We start from the raw sequence: 19473 nt of genomic DNA on the forward strand, positions 1-19473 counted from the left end.
AGGGCAGGAGGCACCTTCGCATGCACCATGGACAGGGGATTGGCTTGCATGCACAACAGCGGAAGAAGCAATGGTGCCACCCGCAGACACTGTTCCTGCACCCTGGGGTTCAGCCCACAAAGTCGGGTGCTTTGCTGCCATGTGCCTGATCATGCTGTTGGTGGTCAGGCTGCTAGTTTTGCCACCCCTGCTGATGCTGGCCTGGCAGGTGGTGCAAATGGCCTTTTTGGGGTTATTGGCAGAGTCTTTATAAACAACCAGACTGCCAACTTCCTTCGTGTTGATGTTACAGGGAACGGTTGCCTACATTCTGTCTGCGGCCACCACACTGCTTCTTCCTGCCAGTTGGGGTGCTCTGCCTCCCTCCCCCTGTGTACTGCTCTCCTCAATCTGCATGTCCTCCTGCCAGGTTGGGTCAGTTATTATATCATCCACCATCTTATCTTCCACTTCCGCACCCTGGTCCTCCTCCTGACTTTCTGGCAATTGTGTCTCATCATCGTCCACCTCTTGTGACACTTTCCCATCATTGCCTTTGTGTGACCGTGGATGCTCAAATATTTGGGCATCGCTACATGCAATCTCCTCTTGCCTCGCTTCAAGTGGACCGGGCGAGAGGCCCGATTCTATAAATGGAAAAGTGAACAGCTCTTCAGAGTGTCCAAGTGTGGGATTGTCTCCGGGCACTCGGCATGGTGGGGGAAAGGAGGATCAGGGTGAGGAATATGCGACTCACGGCTACTGAGACTTGACCGTGTGGAAGACAGGGTGGTGGAGGTGGTGGTGGCTAAGTGACTGGAAGCATTATCCGCTGTCCAACCAACAACTTTTTGACACTGCTCTTGGTTCAATAGTGTTGTGCTGCGGTCCCCTAGCAATTGGCACAGGAAGGTCGGGCGAGAAGATGTAGGTGTTTGTTGTGGCACAATTTCAGCTTGCCCATGGCCCCGGCCTCTGCATGCACCATCACCATCACGTCCAGTTCCCCATCCCTTGCCACGTGCCTTGCCCATTTTAAATGGAGGACAATATCTTCCACGCTCACTACAAATGACTGAATTTGGAGCGAACTTATACGTGATCCGTGTGACTGACAAACCACAGTTTTAAATACCTGGCTTGTAGGTAACTATTTTGAACAGCAATCTGGTGTCAATTGCTTCATTGACACACTGAAACAAATTTTTAATGGAGGCCAGAAATGGCAGTATTTTCCGAAAAGGTATATGTGATCCGTGTGACGAAGAAAACACAGTTTTAAATACCTGGCCTGTAGGTAACTATTTTGAACAGCAAACCGGTGTCAAAAACTTTGCTGACACAGTGAAAAAAAATTGAATGGATGCCAAAAATGGCAGTATTTTCTGAAAATGTATATGTGATCCGTGTGACGGAGAAACCACAGTTTTAAATAGCTGGATTTTTAGCGCTGTAATATGGAATGGACCTGGTTGTATTCTGCAGTGCCAACAAGGAAGTGGCGCAGAAAAACGGTGTTCTCTGGACTGCTTTTTAAGCAAATAATGAGGATTAAAAAAAATTATTCCTAGGCCCCTGAGACCTGGGCCTTTGTCTAGAAATATCTAACAGCAGCAGAAGGCTGAACTGCAATGGAGCCTCTTGTGCTAGATGCACTGCAGTCTGCTGTATATGACGCGCCCCCTGGGCCAGTGTTGTTGGGGATACCCGGAGCCGGATCAGATGGGGGTTGTAGTCTCCGAGTGGCTGCGACCCGGTCCGTGCCCAGGGTGTCAAGCTCAGTGTGTGGCAGTCCTTATGATGTTACTAGATGTTCTTTTGTGTCGACTACGCCACCCGTTGATTTGCGGTCAATACGGCCGCCGCTGCAGCAGGGTCCACTGAGGCTGATGATGTGAGTGCAGCTTAGGTAGTATAACCCCCAACGGGAGGGGTATAGCCTCAGGGGGTCAGCCGTGGAGGATGGTGGTTGTGAAGGTGCAGCAAGGAGACTCAGAGGCATAAAATGCAGTTCCAGGGTTTTACTTACTGGTGTTGCTCGGGTCACTGTGTACAGCAGTGACCACCCAAGCCGTGCTGCGTCCACCAGGTCCTGGACTCGGTCAACTCCCAGGCAACTCCGGAGTGTGGTCCTGAGCTCCTTTCTGTCTCTCCCTTCTTCTGGCCGTTCCCACCAGGGATCCACCTAAGTCCGGCTCCCTCGGGCCTCTTGTTGGTCAAGCCTCCTCTGGGCTCCCTGACCCTATTCTTGGTCTGCCTTCCGGGTGGATTTAGTGGGTGATCGTGGCAGATCCTGCCCACGACCTCCGGTTCCTGGCTAAGGTGTGCTGTAGCCTCTGCCAGCTTGGGATCCGGTACCCTGTTGCCGACCCTTCACCCTATTAGCTCTCTTATGGGCTCTTGGGGTCCCCTCTGCGCCTCTGGGTCTCTCTCTCTTCTCCTCTGCTCTGCTTCTCAGGTCACACTCTGACAGACTGACTGACTGACCGACAACTGACTGACCCTGATCTAAGATGGTGCCCACCTTATATACTCCCTCTATGTGTGAGCTCAGGTGACCAGCACCCAATGAGCTCCTAGCATTACCCAGACTGCTCCCCCTATCTGCCCCTACACTACTGGGATGTTCCACCCCCCTCCCACTCCAGCCAGGAACAGACACAGTCGTACCTGCACATTTCTCTAGTGGGAGTACCATCGGTCTGTTCCCCGGAAATGGGATGTGTGTAGTGCATGCAGCCTACTAGCTCAGTTCCACACTCCATCCTTACCCGGGAGTGGAATATCACACCTCTGGGTTGAGGTGCAATACCCCTGTAGCAGCCGAATCCTCAGGGTGCTACATTCCCCCCTGGTAAATCACAGCACGTCCTCGGGCTGTTAAAGATAAAAACATCCAAAACATACAATTTTTTCATAAACATAAACATAGAAAACATCATATATATATATCAGCAATAAACTTTTCATATAAATAACATTCTTGTTTCTGGTTCCTCCGGTCACGGTGCAACTTGTGACCGGGTAAAGTGCGACAGTTTCTCTTGGAAGAAAACAGTTTCCTATAAAACCGGTAGGGGGCGCTTTAGGAAGCGCAACTATATACAAGGGAGATATGGCCGCTCTCAGTCCTCGGCCAGGTATTAGGGAGGAATGACCGCTCTCAGTCCTCGGTCAGTGGGAATAGGGACACACGGGTTTCAGTTCAATTGGCTGGTCCCAACGGGGACTATATTTTAACTAGAACAGTTCTTATACCCTGACGGGTAACTATGTACAGTCTCTCTCTACCGTACTTCAACGACGGCGTCCTCCTGCTCCTTCTTTAGATTCTTCAGACCCGTCCGGGTCCTCTTGCTCCTCCTCACACCGCAGCTCCTCCTCCGTCAGGCGATGCACATGGAGGGCGTAGGGTCCTTTGGCACACTTGTGCCGGGTGAAGGTGACCTCGTCCCCTACATACAGGTCACGACCTCTGTGTCCCTCCGGCAGATGGCTTTCTACGTCTCTGCGGGTTACAAAGACGTCGCCGGGGGTCTGATGGTCTCTAATAAAGCCCCATCCGTGCTGCATGTTGAATTTTATCACAGTCCCGGTGGAAGGGGGACCATGTGCTGCACGGGGATTCCTCCTGGTCCGGCTCTTCTGCTCCGCGCTCCTTATCTGCGCTTGCTGTTCCCGGACCCGCCTCTCTCTCCGCTCCCTCTCGAAGACCTCGAGCTGCTGCCGGCAGCACTCTGCACGCTCTGCTGCGGCCGCCCGAGTCTCCTGAGTGAACCCCATGAGGTCTTCTCCGGTGGGGTCCCACTCGAACTGTGCCTCCTCCAGTGGGGGCGAGGTCCTCTTTACAGGCTTCGGAGCCGGAATCAGGGGCTCGTCTAGGGGTCTCTCTTTCTGGAGTCGGAGATGGTGAAACTCCGGTGGCCATATGAAGGGCTGCCCATCCGGGCACGTATGCTGGGCGAACAGGTCCTCACCCAGGTGCGGTACTTTAGGTGCTATGGGCGCTGTGGTGGTAGCGGCGCCCGGGTTGACCAGGCCTTGCGACCAGGCTTGGGGCACGCTAAAGAAAAAGGGCACCGTAAGAACGGCGGCGCCCGTGGTTACTCGGCCCTGCGGCCAGGCCGGTGGCTCCGCGGAGGTAGGGGGCGCTGTTGGTATTGCGGCGCCCGGAGGTACTAGGCCTTGCGACCAGGCCGGTGGTATTTCCTGCTTGGCCACACTCGAGGTCGAGGCGTGTGACGTCACAGGGGTCGCGGACGCGGCTTCCGGTTGAGGCCTAGTCTGCGGCGGTGACGATGCAGCGACGGGCACGGCAGGGGGAATTTCGGGCTCTGCGACGGGGAGCTGGGGCAGGTACGCGGTTTCTCGGCTCGGGGTAGAGACGTCCCCTTTACCTGCCTCCGTCCGTTCAGCTCCCTTCTCGGCGCCGTCTCCTGCCTTCATTCCTCCTGCGCCATCCTCAGAGGCGGTCTGTCTCCTCGTCTCGGGTGGCGTGCTCCGCTGACGGGTTCCGGTCTGCTGGGCCATCTCTCGGCTCCACTCCGCCAACGTCTCTCGCTGCACCCGGGCCATCCTCCGTGCGAGGCCCTCCAGCGCAGTCTGTGCACACTCCCGGTCTCGGGGGAGCTGTGCCAGGATCTCCAGCAGGCCTTCTGGAGTGGCGACCTGCAACAGGCTCCTGACCACTGGGTCGGTGCTGCCTGACTCTCCCTCCATCTCCGGGTAGGCTTTCTCTGGACTCTCTTCCAGACGTCTTGTCTCCGGGTGCGCTCTCTCCAGACTGCTCCAGGCGACACCCATCTTTGTTTTTTTGTTCTGTCTCCGCCCACATTGAGGGTGGTCCCGGGGCAACTTCAGTTCCAGGGGCAGTTCCCTCACGCTGATGGACACTTCCAGCATCACAGTCTCTGTTGGTGGGCGCGGTTTCCGCTTTTGGCGCCATTCTTCGACCTGGCCCACGATGGGAGGTGGCCTTTTGCCACCCTCTGGCACGCCCATAATGGCGTCCGCTCTTCCAAGGTGGGAAATCTTTGGAAATGGCGGGAATCGTCTCCCAGTGGCGGGAAACTCCATGGATGGCGGGAAAAAGCTGCAAATGGCGGACAACCGGCGGGAAACGACCTGTGATGGGGCCCGATGGCGGGGACCCTCCGGAACCGGCAGGAGACTTCTTTTTGAGGTAACGGTGAACTTTTCTTCAGGCACGCAGTACCCGGTTGTTGCGGGCACGTTATCCTGCCGACTACGCCAAAGTTGACGCGCCCCCTGGGCCAGTGTTGTTGGGGATACCCGGAGCCGGATCAGATGGGGGTTGTAGTCTCCGAGTGGCTGCGACCCGGTCCGTGCCCAGGGTGTCAAGCTCAGTGTGTGGCAGTCCTTATGATGTTACTAGATGTTCTTTTGTGTCGACTACGCCACCCGTTGATTTGCGGTCAATACGGCCGCCGCTGCAGCAGGGTCCACTGAGGCTGATGATGTGAGTGCAGCTTAGGTAGTATAACCCCCAACGGGAGGGGTATAGCCTCAGGGGGTCAGCCGTGGAGGATGGTGGTTGTGAAGGTGCAGCAAGGAGACTCAGAGGCATAAAATGCAGTTCCAGGGTTTTACTTACTGGTGTTGCTCGGGTCACTGTGTACAGCAGTGACCACCCAAGCCGTGCTGCGTCCACCAGGTCCTGGACTCGGTCAACTCCCAGGCAACTCCGGAGTGTGGTCCTGAGCTCCTTTCTGTCTCTCCCTTCTTCTGGCCGTTCCCACCAGGGATCCACCTAAGTCCGGCTCCCTCGGGCCTCTTGTTGGTCAAGCCTCCTCTGGGCTCCCTGACCCTATTCTTGGTCTGCCTTCCGGGTGGATTTAGTGGGTGATCGTGGCAGATCCTGCCCACGACCTCCGGTTCCTGGCTAAGGTGTGCTGTAGCCTCTGCCAGCTTGGGATCCGGTACCCTGTTGCCGACCCTTCACCCTATTAGCTCTCTTATGGGCTCTTGGGGTCCCCTCTGCGCCTCTGGGTCTCTCTCTCTTCTCCTCTGCTCTGCTTCTCAGGTCACACTCTGACAGACTGACTGACTGACCGACAACTGACTGACCCTGATCTAAGATGGTGCCCACCTTATATACTCCCTCTATGTGTGAGCTCAGGTGACCAGCACCCAATGAGCTCCTAGCATTACCCAGACTGCTCCCCCTATCTGCCCCTACACTACTGGGATGTTCCACCCCCCTCCCACTCCAGCCAGGAACAGACACAGTCGTACCTGCACATTTCTCTAGTGGGAGTACCATCGGTCTGTTCCCCGGAAATGGGATGTGTGTAGTGCATGCAGCCTACTAGCTCAGTTCCACACTCCATCCTTACCCGGGAGTGGAATATCACACCTCTGGGTTGAGGTGCAATACCCCTGTAGCAGCCGAATCCTCAGGGTGCTACATATACACTGCCTGCCTGCCTATATACACTGCCTGCCTGATATCTCTGCAGATGGATTAGTCCTCAGAAGGACTGTTTGTTGAGATGGATATGTGTAATGTACTTGTTTTCTCCCTACACTACCTAATACACAACCAAATCACTCCCTAGCTCAGCAGCACTTCTCCCTACACTGCCTGATTCCAGAGTGACTGTGACGAGCACAGCGGCGCCAGGTCTGATATAGACCTGATGACGCTGTGTGGCCAGCAAATCACTGTAATGCCACAACCACCATGGCTGCGGCATTACAATGAGTGGCAGGCAATCCCTGCATGTTGATTGGCGCTCTAAAGAGTGCCAGACATGTACGGAGGGGACCCGAGCATCCGCCCGAGCATCTCGCAAGTACTCGGCGAGCTCCGAGCATCTTGAGTACTGAGATGCTCGGGCGAGTACCGAGTACTTGCGAGTATGCTCGCTCATCACTAGTAGACAGTCACAATTAAATGTCTGGATTTTGGGGATTTTTTTTGTATGTAAAAAAAGCAAAACAATTATTCTCCTTCGCAATAAGGATTGCAATAATAAGTGCAAAAACTCAGTACAGTCGCTTGTGACAACAATGAATGCAGGAGAGGGAAAGCGAGTGGTGGATGCTGGGCTGTGATGTGTGGTGAAACTCCGCCCACAGCCCATCAATCAGGGGAGAAAACGTCACTGAGTCACGTCTGGCAGCAGCTGGAGATTGATGTAACATCAGCGGATGTCAGAACTGGCTGCACTGGGTCGCATGATGCCTGATGAGCGGTCAGCAATAGCGCCGCTCACAGACAAGATTGACAATATAAGGTATTTGCAAAAAAATCTTATTTCCACCGTTTACATTGATGGGGGCATTCTCTATAGTAGTGGACAACCTCTAAGAGTAAAGTAAATGTGTAATTGAAGGACAAACGCCAGCTACAGCATATCAATTGTCATGATCAATCACACCAAGTCTATCACACCTGTTAATTGCATCTCACCTAGCTTTCTCTCCTCATATTCATTGAATTTTTGTATTATTTGTGAACTATTGCACTCATTTTCAGTGCTGCAGCTGTGCAAAATGCACTGTTTGAAGTATTTGTCTGTTGTGGGGCTTTCTCTTTCTGGAATCAGTGTAAAATGGTTACTTTATTCCCTGTATTGGCTTTTATACAGGTTCTGATAGTCCCTCGTAATTGTTTGCGATGTGCTAGTTGCAAGACATCCAGGAAGCCTAATGTCATATAAGCCTTTTGTGGCTGATGCAATCATTTACAATGTGAAAAATGGTGGCGGGCATGTTTTGCACAAATCGAGCGGCAAATTATTTGAATTTCTTGGAACTTATGAATTTATTCTAATTCTATGTAAATTTGATTTTCATCAAAATGATTTTCACATCTCTAGTCAAAGCACCGTCTGTCTTTTTTTCAGAATTATTCATAAGTGGACATTAGGCTTTTGCGCAATTCTTGAGTAGCAGCAATCTAAGCAGATAAAACTTGTGCTTTATTCTGTATATACTATAAATATATTCTACATATGTACAGTATATATATTATATAATATATACTTTAAATATATAGATAGATAGAAAGAAATATATATACACTGCTCAAAAAAATAAAGGGAACACTTAAACAACAGAATATAACTCCAAGAAAATCAAACTTCTATGAAATCAAACTGTCCACTTAGGAAGCAACACTGATTGACAATCAATTTCACATGCTGTTGTGCAAATGGAATAGACAATAGATGGAAATTATTGGTAATTATCAAGACACCCTCAATAAAGGAGTGGTTCTGCACGTGGGGATCACAGACCACATCTCAGTACCATTGCTTTCTGGCTGATGTTTGGGTCACTTTTGAATGTTGACTGTGCTTTCACACTCTTGATAGCATGAGACGGACTCTATAACCCACAGAAGTTGCTCAGGTTGTGCAGCTCATCCAGGATGGCACATCAATGTGAACTGTGGCAAGAAGGTTTGCTGTGTCTGTCAGCGTAGTGTCCAGAGGCTGGAGGCGCTACCAGGAGACAGGCCAGTACACCAGGAGACGTGGACGGGGCCGTAGGAGGGCAACAACCCAGTAGCAGGACACTTTTATTTTAGAGAAATATGTGTTAATTGGTATTTGCTTTAGATTTATGTTACGCTCGCGCCCGGACTGACTCGGGTGAGCGTGATTAGTGATCCCACTGTACCATGAACCGAGGAGTGCCTGGAGGGGCGTAACTAAGTATCAACCCGATCCGACCAAGGTCGCACAGCGGCTAGTCGACTCCGTGGACCAAGGAGGAACCGAGCAGAGGGACCAGGTGCGACTCCAGGTCAGACACCGGTCACAGTTGTTGACCCACACCAGGGAATGCAGGAACAGGCAGGTTAGACTGGCATACAGGCAGGTGGGTATTGGCAAGTATGGCTGGTATGCAGACAGGTGGGTACTGGCAAGTATAGCTGGTATGCAGACAGGTGGGCACTGGCAAGCATGGCTGGTATGCAGACAGGTGGGCACTGGCAAGCACGGCTGGTATGCAGACAGGTGGGCACTGGCAAGCACAGCTGGTATGCAGACAGGGAGATACTGGCAAGCACGGCTGGAGTGCAGACCAGGAGGTACTAGCAGGTTGGAGCGCAGACTGGATAGGGTCCAGTACAGACTGGGAGACAGGTACAGAGCCACAGATGCGGTAGACAAGCAGAGTAAAGCGAAACCGCCGGAGCGGAGGACAAGGCAGAGCAGAGAGGAACTGCTGGTGCGGTGAGCAAGCAGAGTGGAGCGAAAACCGCAGGTGCGGTGGGCAAGGCAGAGCAGAGTGTAACCGCTGGAGCGGTGAACAAGGGAGAGCAGAGAGAAGCCGCCGGAGAGGTGGGCAAGTCAGAGCAGAGAGAAACCGCTGGTGCGGTGAGCAAGGCAGAGCAGAGAGAAGCCGCCGGAGCGTTGGGCAAGTCAGAGCAGAGAGAAACCGCTGGTTCGGTGAGCAAGGCAGAGCAGAGAGAAGCCGCCGGAGCGGTGGGCAAGTCAGAGCAGAGAGATGCCGCCAGAGCAGTGGGTAAGGCAGAGCAGAGTGAAGCTACCGGAGCAGTGGGCAAATCAGAGCAGAGAGAAACCGCTGGTGCAGTGAGCAAGGCAGAGCAGAGAGAAGCCACCGGAGCGGTGGGCAAGTCAGAGCAGAGAGAAACCACTGGTGCAGTGAGCAAGGCAGAGCAGAGAGAAACTGCCGGAGCGGTGGGTAAGGCAGAACAGAGGGAAACCGCCGGAGCGGTGGGAAAGTCAGAGCAGAGAGAAACCGCTGGAGCGGTGGGCAAGACAGAGCAGAGCGAAACCGCAGGTGCGGTGGACAAGGCAGAGAGAACAGGGCTCTGTTCACATGGAACAGACTGGAAAATACAGGAAGATATGGAGGAAGGGAAAAGGGACAAGCAGAACCAGATACACACAAGGTACTTCCTATGAAGTAGCGAGTGGACGCAAAACTCACAAATAGAAGTACAGAGACAACGAGTTGGAGTTAGGTGCAGGTTCAGATACTGCAGGAAAAGGGAAGGTACGAAACAAAGAGACAAACAGGTAACAGGCTAGGATACAGTTCAATGAACAAATAACGTAGCACACTGTAATACTGAGTATGTAAATATGAAATATGTAAAAAATAGAAATAAATGAAAAAAATTTTGAACATTTTTTAGCGCATGTAAATATGAAGTATGAAATATGAATAGCATTGCTGCTGTAGAAATAAATGAGAAATCTTAGCGCATAAATTGGCCAATTCATGCGTACCTGACAGCCGCGGTAAGGCGTTTCTCGATGTCAGGACCTAACAATGTGAATACCTCTCTAAGAGACCTCCGTCTGCTTATGTGTGGGAAAGTCAGATCCTGATGCATTTAAAACCACCTGCGGCATGGGGGTGGGGGTGGAGTGCTCAGTCAATGCTAAATCTAGTAACAAAGAAAATGACGGCACTTCCACTTCAAGAAACAGGTGTGAACAGGTGCCTACTAAGAGGAGCTACCTCCATATACAATGAACAAATAACGTAGCACACATAGGTTCATAATGTCACTTTTGCGCAAAGATCCTCAGGGATGGGCCTTTTCTCTCCAACCTAGTGATCCGTGCTTTAGATCAGTGGATAGTTTTTTTCTGCTTTGGGTTTGTTGTACAATGATCCTGATCGTGTCTCATCTGCTGAGTCTGAATTGAGACGTTTGAGGCAGGGATCAGGTAATGTGGAAAAATATTGTTCTCACTTCCGTCGGTGGTCTGCCCAGGTGGCGTGGAACGATTCAGCTTTGAAAAGTTTGTTTCTTGCAGGGCTAGGTGAAAGGGTTAAGGATTTGCTGATTGCTTATCCCACACCTGGAAACTTGCAGGAGGCAATGCAATTAGCTATACGGGTGGACAGGAGACTGCGTGCAAGGGTTAATGAGAGTAAATCCTCTGCCATGTCAGCTCCGAGTCTTGAGAGGGTCTGTGCTGACACAGGAGAGCCGATGGAGATTGGGGCGATGGCACCCCGCTCTCAGGAAAAAGACCGCAGGCTTTCCGGAGGTTTGTGCTTCTATTGCGGAAATTCTGGTCATTTCATTAAGAACTGTGTGCTTCGTATGAACAAAGAAAAAAAAATGGTCAGTTATGCACGTATAGCCTGTTTAAATATTAAGGGAGTATTCCAATCTGCTACTACCGCTGCTCAGGAAGAATTAATTGAATTTCGGGTATTTGTGGATTGTGGTTCTACTCTGAATGTGATTGATGGGGGATTCTTGGAAAAACTTAAATTAAAACCTAAACCTTTGTCATCCCCTATTGCTGTGGTTTCTGTTGATGGCTCTCCCTTGAAGAGTGCTACTCACAAGGTCTGTGAATTTCCCCTCACTATTAATGGTATTCATCAAGAGAATTTGGATTTGGTAGTATTAAATAATTTGCCTTCTCCAGTAATTTTGGGGTTGCCCTGGTTAAAATTGCACAATCCTGTACTGGATTGGTCTACCAATGAAATTAAGTCCTGGAGCCCTAAGTGTTATGACAAGTGTTGTAACGGACGTATTGCTGCGGTGGAAAAAGGAGAATTACCTGTACCTATTCAGGATTTTTGGAGAGTTTTTTCTGAGGAGGAGTCACAAATTTTGCCTCCCCATAGAGACTATGATTGTACCATTGAATTTGTCCCTGGAGCGACTCTTCCTAAAAGTCGTTTATTTAATCTTACTATTCCTGAGAGAAAGGCTTTGGAGGAATACATACAGACAAGCTTGGCCACCAGTCACATTAGGCCTTCCAAGTCTCCTGTGGCTGTTGGATTTTTTTTTGTAAAAAAAAAAAAGATGGCGGTTTACATCCTTGTCTGGACTTTCGTGAGATTAATAAAATTACTGTACGCAATCCTTACCCACTGTCATTGATTCCTGATTTGTTTAACCAGTTAGTGGGGGCCAAGTGGTTCTCTAAAATTGATCTCCGGGGGGCATACAATTTGTTGCGCATGAAGGAGGGTGATAAATGGAAGACTGCTTTTAACACTCCTGTGGGTCATTTTGAGAATCTGGTTATGCCTTTTGGTCTTACCAATGCTCCAGCATTTTTTCAGAATCTTATTAATGACATCCTTAGACCTTTGATCGGCAAAAATGTGGTTGTGTATTTGGATGACATTCTGATTTATTCGCCTGATCTGGAGTCTCATTGGCGGAGCGTACGTGAGGTTTTACAGTTATTAATGGACAATTCGCTTTTTGCTAAGCTAGAGAAATGTGAGTTCGCTGTACAGAGAATTAGTTTTTTGGGTTACATTATCTCCAGTGAAGGTTTTGAGATGGACCCGGTTAAAGTTCAAGCTGTGCAGGAATGGCCTAGGCCTATTGGTTTGAAATCGATACAGAGGTTTTTGGGTTTCGCCAATTATTACAGAAAATTCATAAAAAAAAATTCTATTATTGTCAAACTTCTGACCGATCTCACCAGGAAAGGTGCTAATGCGGTTCAGTGGACTTCTGAGGCCATTGAAGCTTTTGTGTTTCTAAAAGAGAGGTTCATCTCTGCTCCCATCCTTATGCAGCCTGATGTGACTAAGCCGTTTTTGGTTGAGGTTGATGCTTCTTCTGTGGGGGTCGGTGCGGTGTTGTCTCAGGAAAGCAAGGATGGAGTACATCCCTGTGCCTTTTTTTAAAAAAAAATTTCTGAGACTGAACTTAATTACGATATTGGTAATCGGGAATGGCTGGCTATTAAACTCGCATTTGAACACTGGCGTCATCTCTTGGAAGGTGCTGAATTTCCCATTCAGGTTTTCACTGATCATAAAAATCTGATCTATCTTGATACTGCCAAGCGCTTGAATGCCCGTCAGGCTAGGTGGGCACTTTTTTTCTCGCGGTTTAATTTTTCCATTACTTACATCCCGGGTATCAAGAATGTTAAAGCGGATGCTTTGTCTCACAGCTTTTCTTCCATGGTCGGTGCTGAGGAGGAGGAGGAGAGCATTTTACAAGAAGGTGTTGTGATTGCTGCTTTGGACTCCGTTTTGGAGGATGAGATTCTTAAAGCTCAGGAGAATGCCCCATCTAACACTCCCCATGGGAGGTTGTTTGTGCCTAGGACTTTTAGGAGAGATTTGTTTTTTGAGTGTCATGAGTCTCGGTTGGCAGGTCATCCAGGAATTTCTGAGACCAAGAGACTTGTGGGTCGCAGTTTTTGGTGGCCTGGATGGCAGAAGGAAGTCATTAAGTCAATGTACTGTGTGTGCTAGATCTAAGTCTTCGCATGCTCCTGCTGCGGGGTTGCTTTGCCCTCTGGAGGTTCCTAGTGCACCTTGGACACATTTGGCTATGGACTTTGTTATTGACCTTCCCCCCTCTGAAGGTTTCACGGTCATCTGGGTGGTCGTGGACCGTTTTAGCAAGATGTGTCACTTGGTTCCCTTCATCAAACTGCCTTGCGCTAAGACACTCGCTAAGGCCTTTGTCAAGGAAATTGTCAGACTACATGGCGTTCCTACTGACATTGTTTCTGATAGGGGACCTCAGTTCGTGGCTCGTTTTTGGCGTGCCTTTTGTGACAGGTTGGGAGTTCATTTGTCGTTTTCATCCGGATATCATCCTGAGTCTAATGGCCAGACAGAAAGAAAGAACCAGGATGTTGAGCACTTCTTGCGTTGCTTTCTGGCAGACAATCAAGAGGGGTGGTCTGAGTTTCTGCCACTTGCTGAATTTTCTGTTAACAACCATACATCCTCTTCTGCTGGGTGTTCGCCTTTTTTTTTTTGTTCTGGGAGACATCCGTCTTTTGGGTCATTCTCCAAATTGGTATCGGCTGTGCCTGAGGAGGAGAGTTTTTCCGGTGATTTGGAGAGAGTTTGGACGGATGTGCGTGATAATCTTCAGGAGGCTAACAAAAAATCTAAGAGGTACTTTGATAGGAAACGGCAAGAGGTTTCATTTGCTATTGGTGACATGGTTTGGTTGTCCTCTAAGAATCTGCGATTGAGGATTCCTTCTAAAAAATTGGATCCCAAGTTTGTAGGGCCCTTTAAGGTGCTTCAGATAGTTAACCAATCTGCTGTTAGGTTGGAGGTTCCTACCTCCTGGAAGATTAATCCGGTGTTTCATGTTTCTCTGTTGAAAAGAGCTGATGTGTCGGTTGGTGACGCCTCTGCCACTGTTCCTCCGGTGGTGGAGGACGGGGAATATGAAATTTCCTGCATCCTAAATTCTAGACTGTATAGAGGGAGTTTGCAGTATCTCGTCGCTTGGAAGGGTTTCGGACCCGAGGATAACTCATGGGTGAGGGCGGATGATGTTTCTGCTTCCAGACTTGTCAGAGCGTTTCACAGGAGGTTTCCTGATAAGCCCGGGCCTAGGGGATCCGGAGGATCCTCTTAGAAGAGGGGGTACTGTTAGAACTCTCCTGTTGGTTTTTTTCTAGTTTGCTGGTCACATGACCTTTTTTGCCTATTTAATCCGGCTCCGTCCTCCTGGCCTTACTGGACTTCATTGTATTACTACTCTTGAGCTAGCTTGGTGCTCTGTTACCTTTCTCTGTTTGTTTTGCTAGGTCTTCTGACCTCTATGTTCTATGTTGTGTGTTTGTCTTTTACTGCTACAATTTCTGCTAGGAGGTGTCCAACTTTATCCCAGTACCTAGATCTTGTAGGGATCCCTCCCTTGCATCTATAGGTCTTCGTACAGACTAGCTGAGGACTTTAGCGGGTCTGATCGCAGGATCAGGTTCCCCGTTACATTGTAGGGATCCAGTTTAGTTCTATTGTAGGGACAGATCTCCTGTCTTTCCTTAGTGCTTGTAGCAGATCATACATTAAGGACATTACATCAAAGTTGGATCAGCCTGTAGTGTGTTTTTCCACTTTAATTTTGGGGGTGACTCCAAATCCAGGCCTCCATTGGTTAATAAATGTGATTTCCTTTGATGATTTTTGTGTGATTTTGTTGTCAGCACATTCAACTTTGTACAGAACAAAGTATTCAATGAGAATATTTCATTCATTCAGATCTAGGATGTGTTATTTGAGTGTTCCCTTTATTTTTTTGAGCAGTATATATATATATATATATATATATATATATATATATATATATATATATATATATATATATATACAGTGGTGGCCAAAAGTATTGGCACCCCTGCAATTCTGTCAGATAATACTGAGTTTCTTCCTGAAAATGATTGCAATCACAAATTCTTTGGTATTATTATCTTCATTTAATTTGTCTTCAATGAAAAAACACAAAAAGAATTGTCCTAAAGCCAAATTGGATATAATTCCACACCAAACCTAAAAAAGGGGGTGGACAAAAGTATTGGCACTGTTTGAAAAATCATGTGATGCTTCTCTAATTCGTGTAATTAACAGCACCTGTAACTTACCTGTGGCACCTAACAGGAGTAGGCAATAACTAAATCACACTTGCAGCCAGTTAACATGGATTAAAGTTGACTCAACCTCTGTCCTGTGTCCTTGTGTGTACCACATTGAGCATGGAGAAAAGAAAGAAGACCAAAGAACTGTCTGAGGACTTGAGAAATCAAATTGTGAGGAAGCATGAGCAATCTCAAGGCTACAAGTCCATCTCCAAAGACCTGAATGTTCCTGTGTCTTCCGTGCGCAATGTCATCAAGAAGTTTAAAGCCCATAGCACTGTGGCTAACCTCCCTAGATGTGGACGGAAAAGAAAAATTGACGAGAGATTTCAACGCAAGATTGTGCGGATGGTGGATAAAGAACCTCGACTGACATCCAAACAAGTTCAAGCTGCCCTGCAGTCCGAGGGTACAACAGTGTCAACCCGTACTATCTGTCAGCGTCTTAATGAAAAGGGACGGTATGGTAGGATACCCAGGAAGACCCCACTTCTTACCCCGAGACATAAAAAAGCCAGGCTGGAGTTTGCCAAAACTTACCTGAGAAAGCCTAAAACGTTTTGGAAGAATGTTCTCTGGTCAGATGAGACAAAAGTAGAGCTTTTTGGGAAAAAGCATCAACATAGAGTGTACAGGAAAAAAAAGAGACATTCAAAGAAAAGAACACGGTCCCTACAGTCAAACATGGCGGAGGTTCCCTGATGTTTTGGGGTTGCTTTGCTGCCTCTGGCACTGGACTGCTTGACCGTGTGCATGGCATTATGAAGTCTGAAGACTACCAACAAATTTTGCAGCATAATGTAGGGCCCAGTGTGAGAAAGCTGGGTCTCCCAGCAGGACAATGACCCAAAACACACTTCCAAAAGCACTATAAAATGGTTTGAGAGAAAGCACTGGAGACTTCTAAGGTGGCCAGCAATGAGTCCAGACCTGAATCCCATAGAACACCTGTGGAGAGATCTCAAAATGGCAGTTTGGAGAAGGCACCCTTCAAATATCAGGGACCTGGAGCAGTTTGCCAAAGAAGAATAGTCTACAATTCCAGCAGAGCATTGTAAGAAACTCATTGATGGTTACCGGAAGCGGTTGTTCGCAGTTATTTTGGCTAAAGGCTGTGCAACCAAGTATTAGACTGAGGGAGCCAATACTTTTGTCTGGCCCATTTTTGGAGTTTTGTGTGAAATGATCAATGATTTGATTTTTGCTTCATTCTCTTTTGTGTTTTTTCCTTGCAAGCAAATTAAATGAAGATAATAATACCAAAGAATTTGTGATTGCAATCATTTTCAGGAAGAAACTGAGTATTATCTGACAGAATTGCAGGGGTGCCAATACTTTAGGCCACCACTGTATATATTTTATTTTTGATTTTTTTTGCCTAAAATACTAAGGAAATGTGTCATATTTAACGTTAGGCCTTTTAGAGATCATTTCATCTTCAACAAGTTGTCTTGAAAAAGTGGTCTTTTGAAGAATGCTCACTAATTGACACATTATCCTGCATACACAGCAAAGAAATAATGTGTTTTCCATAGTAGAAACAAATAAAAAATTCAATATTTTTTCCTTATTGAAGAGCTGATTTTGTTATGATTGTCATGTTTGATATATTTATACAACTGTGCATATATAGACTTGACTAATGTCATCAACAATATAAAAAACTGCATATTTTAAATGGTAAATCTAAAGCAAATACCAATTAACACATATTTCTCTAAAATACAAGTAAAGTCATGGCCAAAAGTTTTGAGAATGACACCAAAATTATATTTTCACATGATCTGCTGGCCTCTGGTTTTTATTAGTGTTTGTCTGATGTTTATATCACATACAGAAATATAATTGCAATCATATTATGAGTACCAATAGGTTATATTGACAGTTAGAATGAGTTAATGCAGCAAGTCAATATTTGCAGTGTTGCCCCTTCTTCTTCAAGACCTCTGTAATTCTCCCTGGCATGCTCTCAATCAACTTTTGGACCAAATCCTGACTGATAGCAGTCCATTCTTGCATAATCAATGCTTGCATTTTGCCAGAATTTGTTGGTTTTTGTTTGTCCACCCGTCTCTTGATGATTGACCACAAGTTCTCAATGGGATTAAGATCTGGGGAGTTTCCAGGCCATGGACCCAAAATCTCTATGTTTTGTTCCATGAGCCATTTAATTATCACCTTTGCTTTATGGCAAGGTGCTCCATCATGCTGGAAAAGGCATTGTTGGGCGCCAAACTGCTCTTGGACGGTTGGGAGAAGTTGCTCTTGGAGGACATTCTGGTACCATTCTTTATTCATGGCTGTGTTTTTAGGCAAGACTGTGAGTGAGCCGATTCCCTTGGCTGAGAAGCAACCCCACACATGAATGATTTCAGGATGCTTTACAGTTGGCATAAGACAAGACTGGTGGTAGCGCTCACCTCTTCTTCTCCGAATAAGCTGTTTTCCAGATGTCCCAAACAATCGAAAAGGGGATTCATCAGAGAAAATGACTTTGCCCCCGTCCTCAGCAGTCCACTCTCTGTACCTTTTGCAGAATATCAGTCGGTCCCTGATGTTTTTTCTGGAGAGAAGTGGCTTCTTTGCTGCCCTCCTTGAAACCAGCCCTTGCTCAAAGAGTCTCCGCCTCACAGTGCGTGCAGAAGCACTCACACCAGCCTGCTGCCATTCCTGAGCAAGCTCGGCACTGCTGGTAGTCCGATCCCGCAGCTGAAACAGTTTTAAGATACGGTCCTGGCGCTTGCAGGTCTTTCTTGGGCGCCCTGGAGCCTTTTTGACAACAATGGAAGCTCTCTCCTTGAAGTTCTTGATGATGCGATAGATTGTTGACTGAGGTGCAATCTTTGTAGCTGTGATACTCTTCCCTGTTTGGCCATTTTTGTGCAGTGCAATGATGGCTGCACGTGTTTCTTTAGAGATAACCATGGTTAACTGAAGAGAAACAATGATACCAAGAACCAGCCTCCTTTTAAAGTGTCCAGTGATGTCATTCTTACTTAATCATGACTGATTGATCGCCAGCCCTGTCCTCATCAACACCTACACCTGTGTTAATGGATCAATCACTAAAACGATGTTAGCTGCTCCTTTTAAGGCAGGACTGCAATGATGTTGAAATGTGTTTTGGGGGTTAAAGTTCATTTTCTGGGCAAATATTGACTTTGCAAGTACAGTAATTGCTGTTAAGCTGATCACTCTTTGACATTCAGGAGTATATGCAAATTGCCATTACAAAAAATGAAGCAGTAAACTTTGGAAAAATTACTATTTGTCTCATTCTCAAAACTTTTGGCCATGACTGTATATATATAAATATGTATATTGTGTATAAAGTGTGTGTAAAATAAAGTGTATATATATGCATATATATATATATATATATATATATATATATATATGTATATGTATATTGTATAGGCCCAGAATACAATTAATTAAATATTTCAGGTTTAAACAAAAGAATTGTTGCCACTAATATGTCATTAAAATGTCAGTTACACACTAAGCAATTATGGGATTATTCCCGTGATTTCTTTGAAGATTCATTTCAGATTTTTTTCTTTTCGGCATCACAAACATTGGCTTCAATTTCCAGCAAAAACAGACAGTAATCATAGCAGTAAGGCTTTATTCTACACAGATCCATGACACGCAGATAATTTCAACCAAAGTACAATTATGAGCTAATGCTTTCAGTTTGGGTTTAATTACATGCAGTTAGGTTCATGATGCAATTATTTATGACAGCCCTTCAAACTAAATAAATGAGTAATTTATTGTAGTCAGTTGATTGAATGTTAGAAATACAAGACTCCAGCTCTTAATTAGGGACTCATAGGATTTTGCCCTTAACATATTTCTATGTCAAGTGAACATAATTACATAGACTTGTAGAGAAGTGTAGAATATAGGACAGGCAACAAATATCAATTACAGTAATATAACTTTTGTAAAACATTAAATAATAAGATACAGCTTCCTTCTAAAATCAGTTTAGAATTAAAATTACTCTTATTGTAGCAAGAGTCTATGTACAGAGTCAAACATCTGCCAAGGATCAGTAACTAATCAACTGTTAATGATATGTTTATTTATCCCAGAGTTCAGTGTAAATTATACTTTATGTATACCTATTTTCATAAAAGGAAAAAATGTC

The sequence above is a fragment of the Phyllobates terribilis genome, unplaced genomic scaffold (genome assembly GCF_046119375.1).
Source record: "Phyllobates terribilis strain yellow unplaced genomic scaffold, ASM4611937v1 Scaffold_1__5_contigs__length_1240528914, whole genome shotgun sequence".
In the NCBI taxonomy this organism is placed as follows: Eukaryota; Metazoa; Chordata; class Amphibia; order Anura; family Dendrobatidae; genus Phyllobates; species Phyllobates terribilis.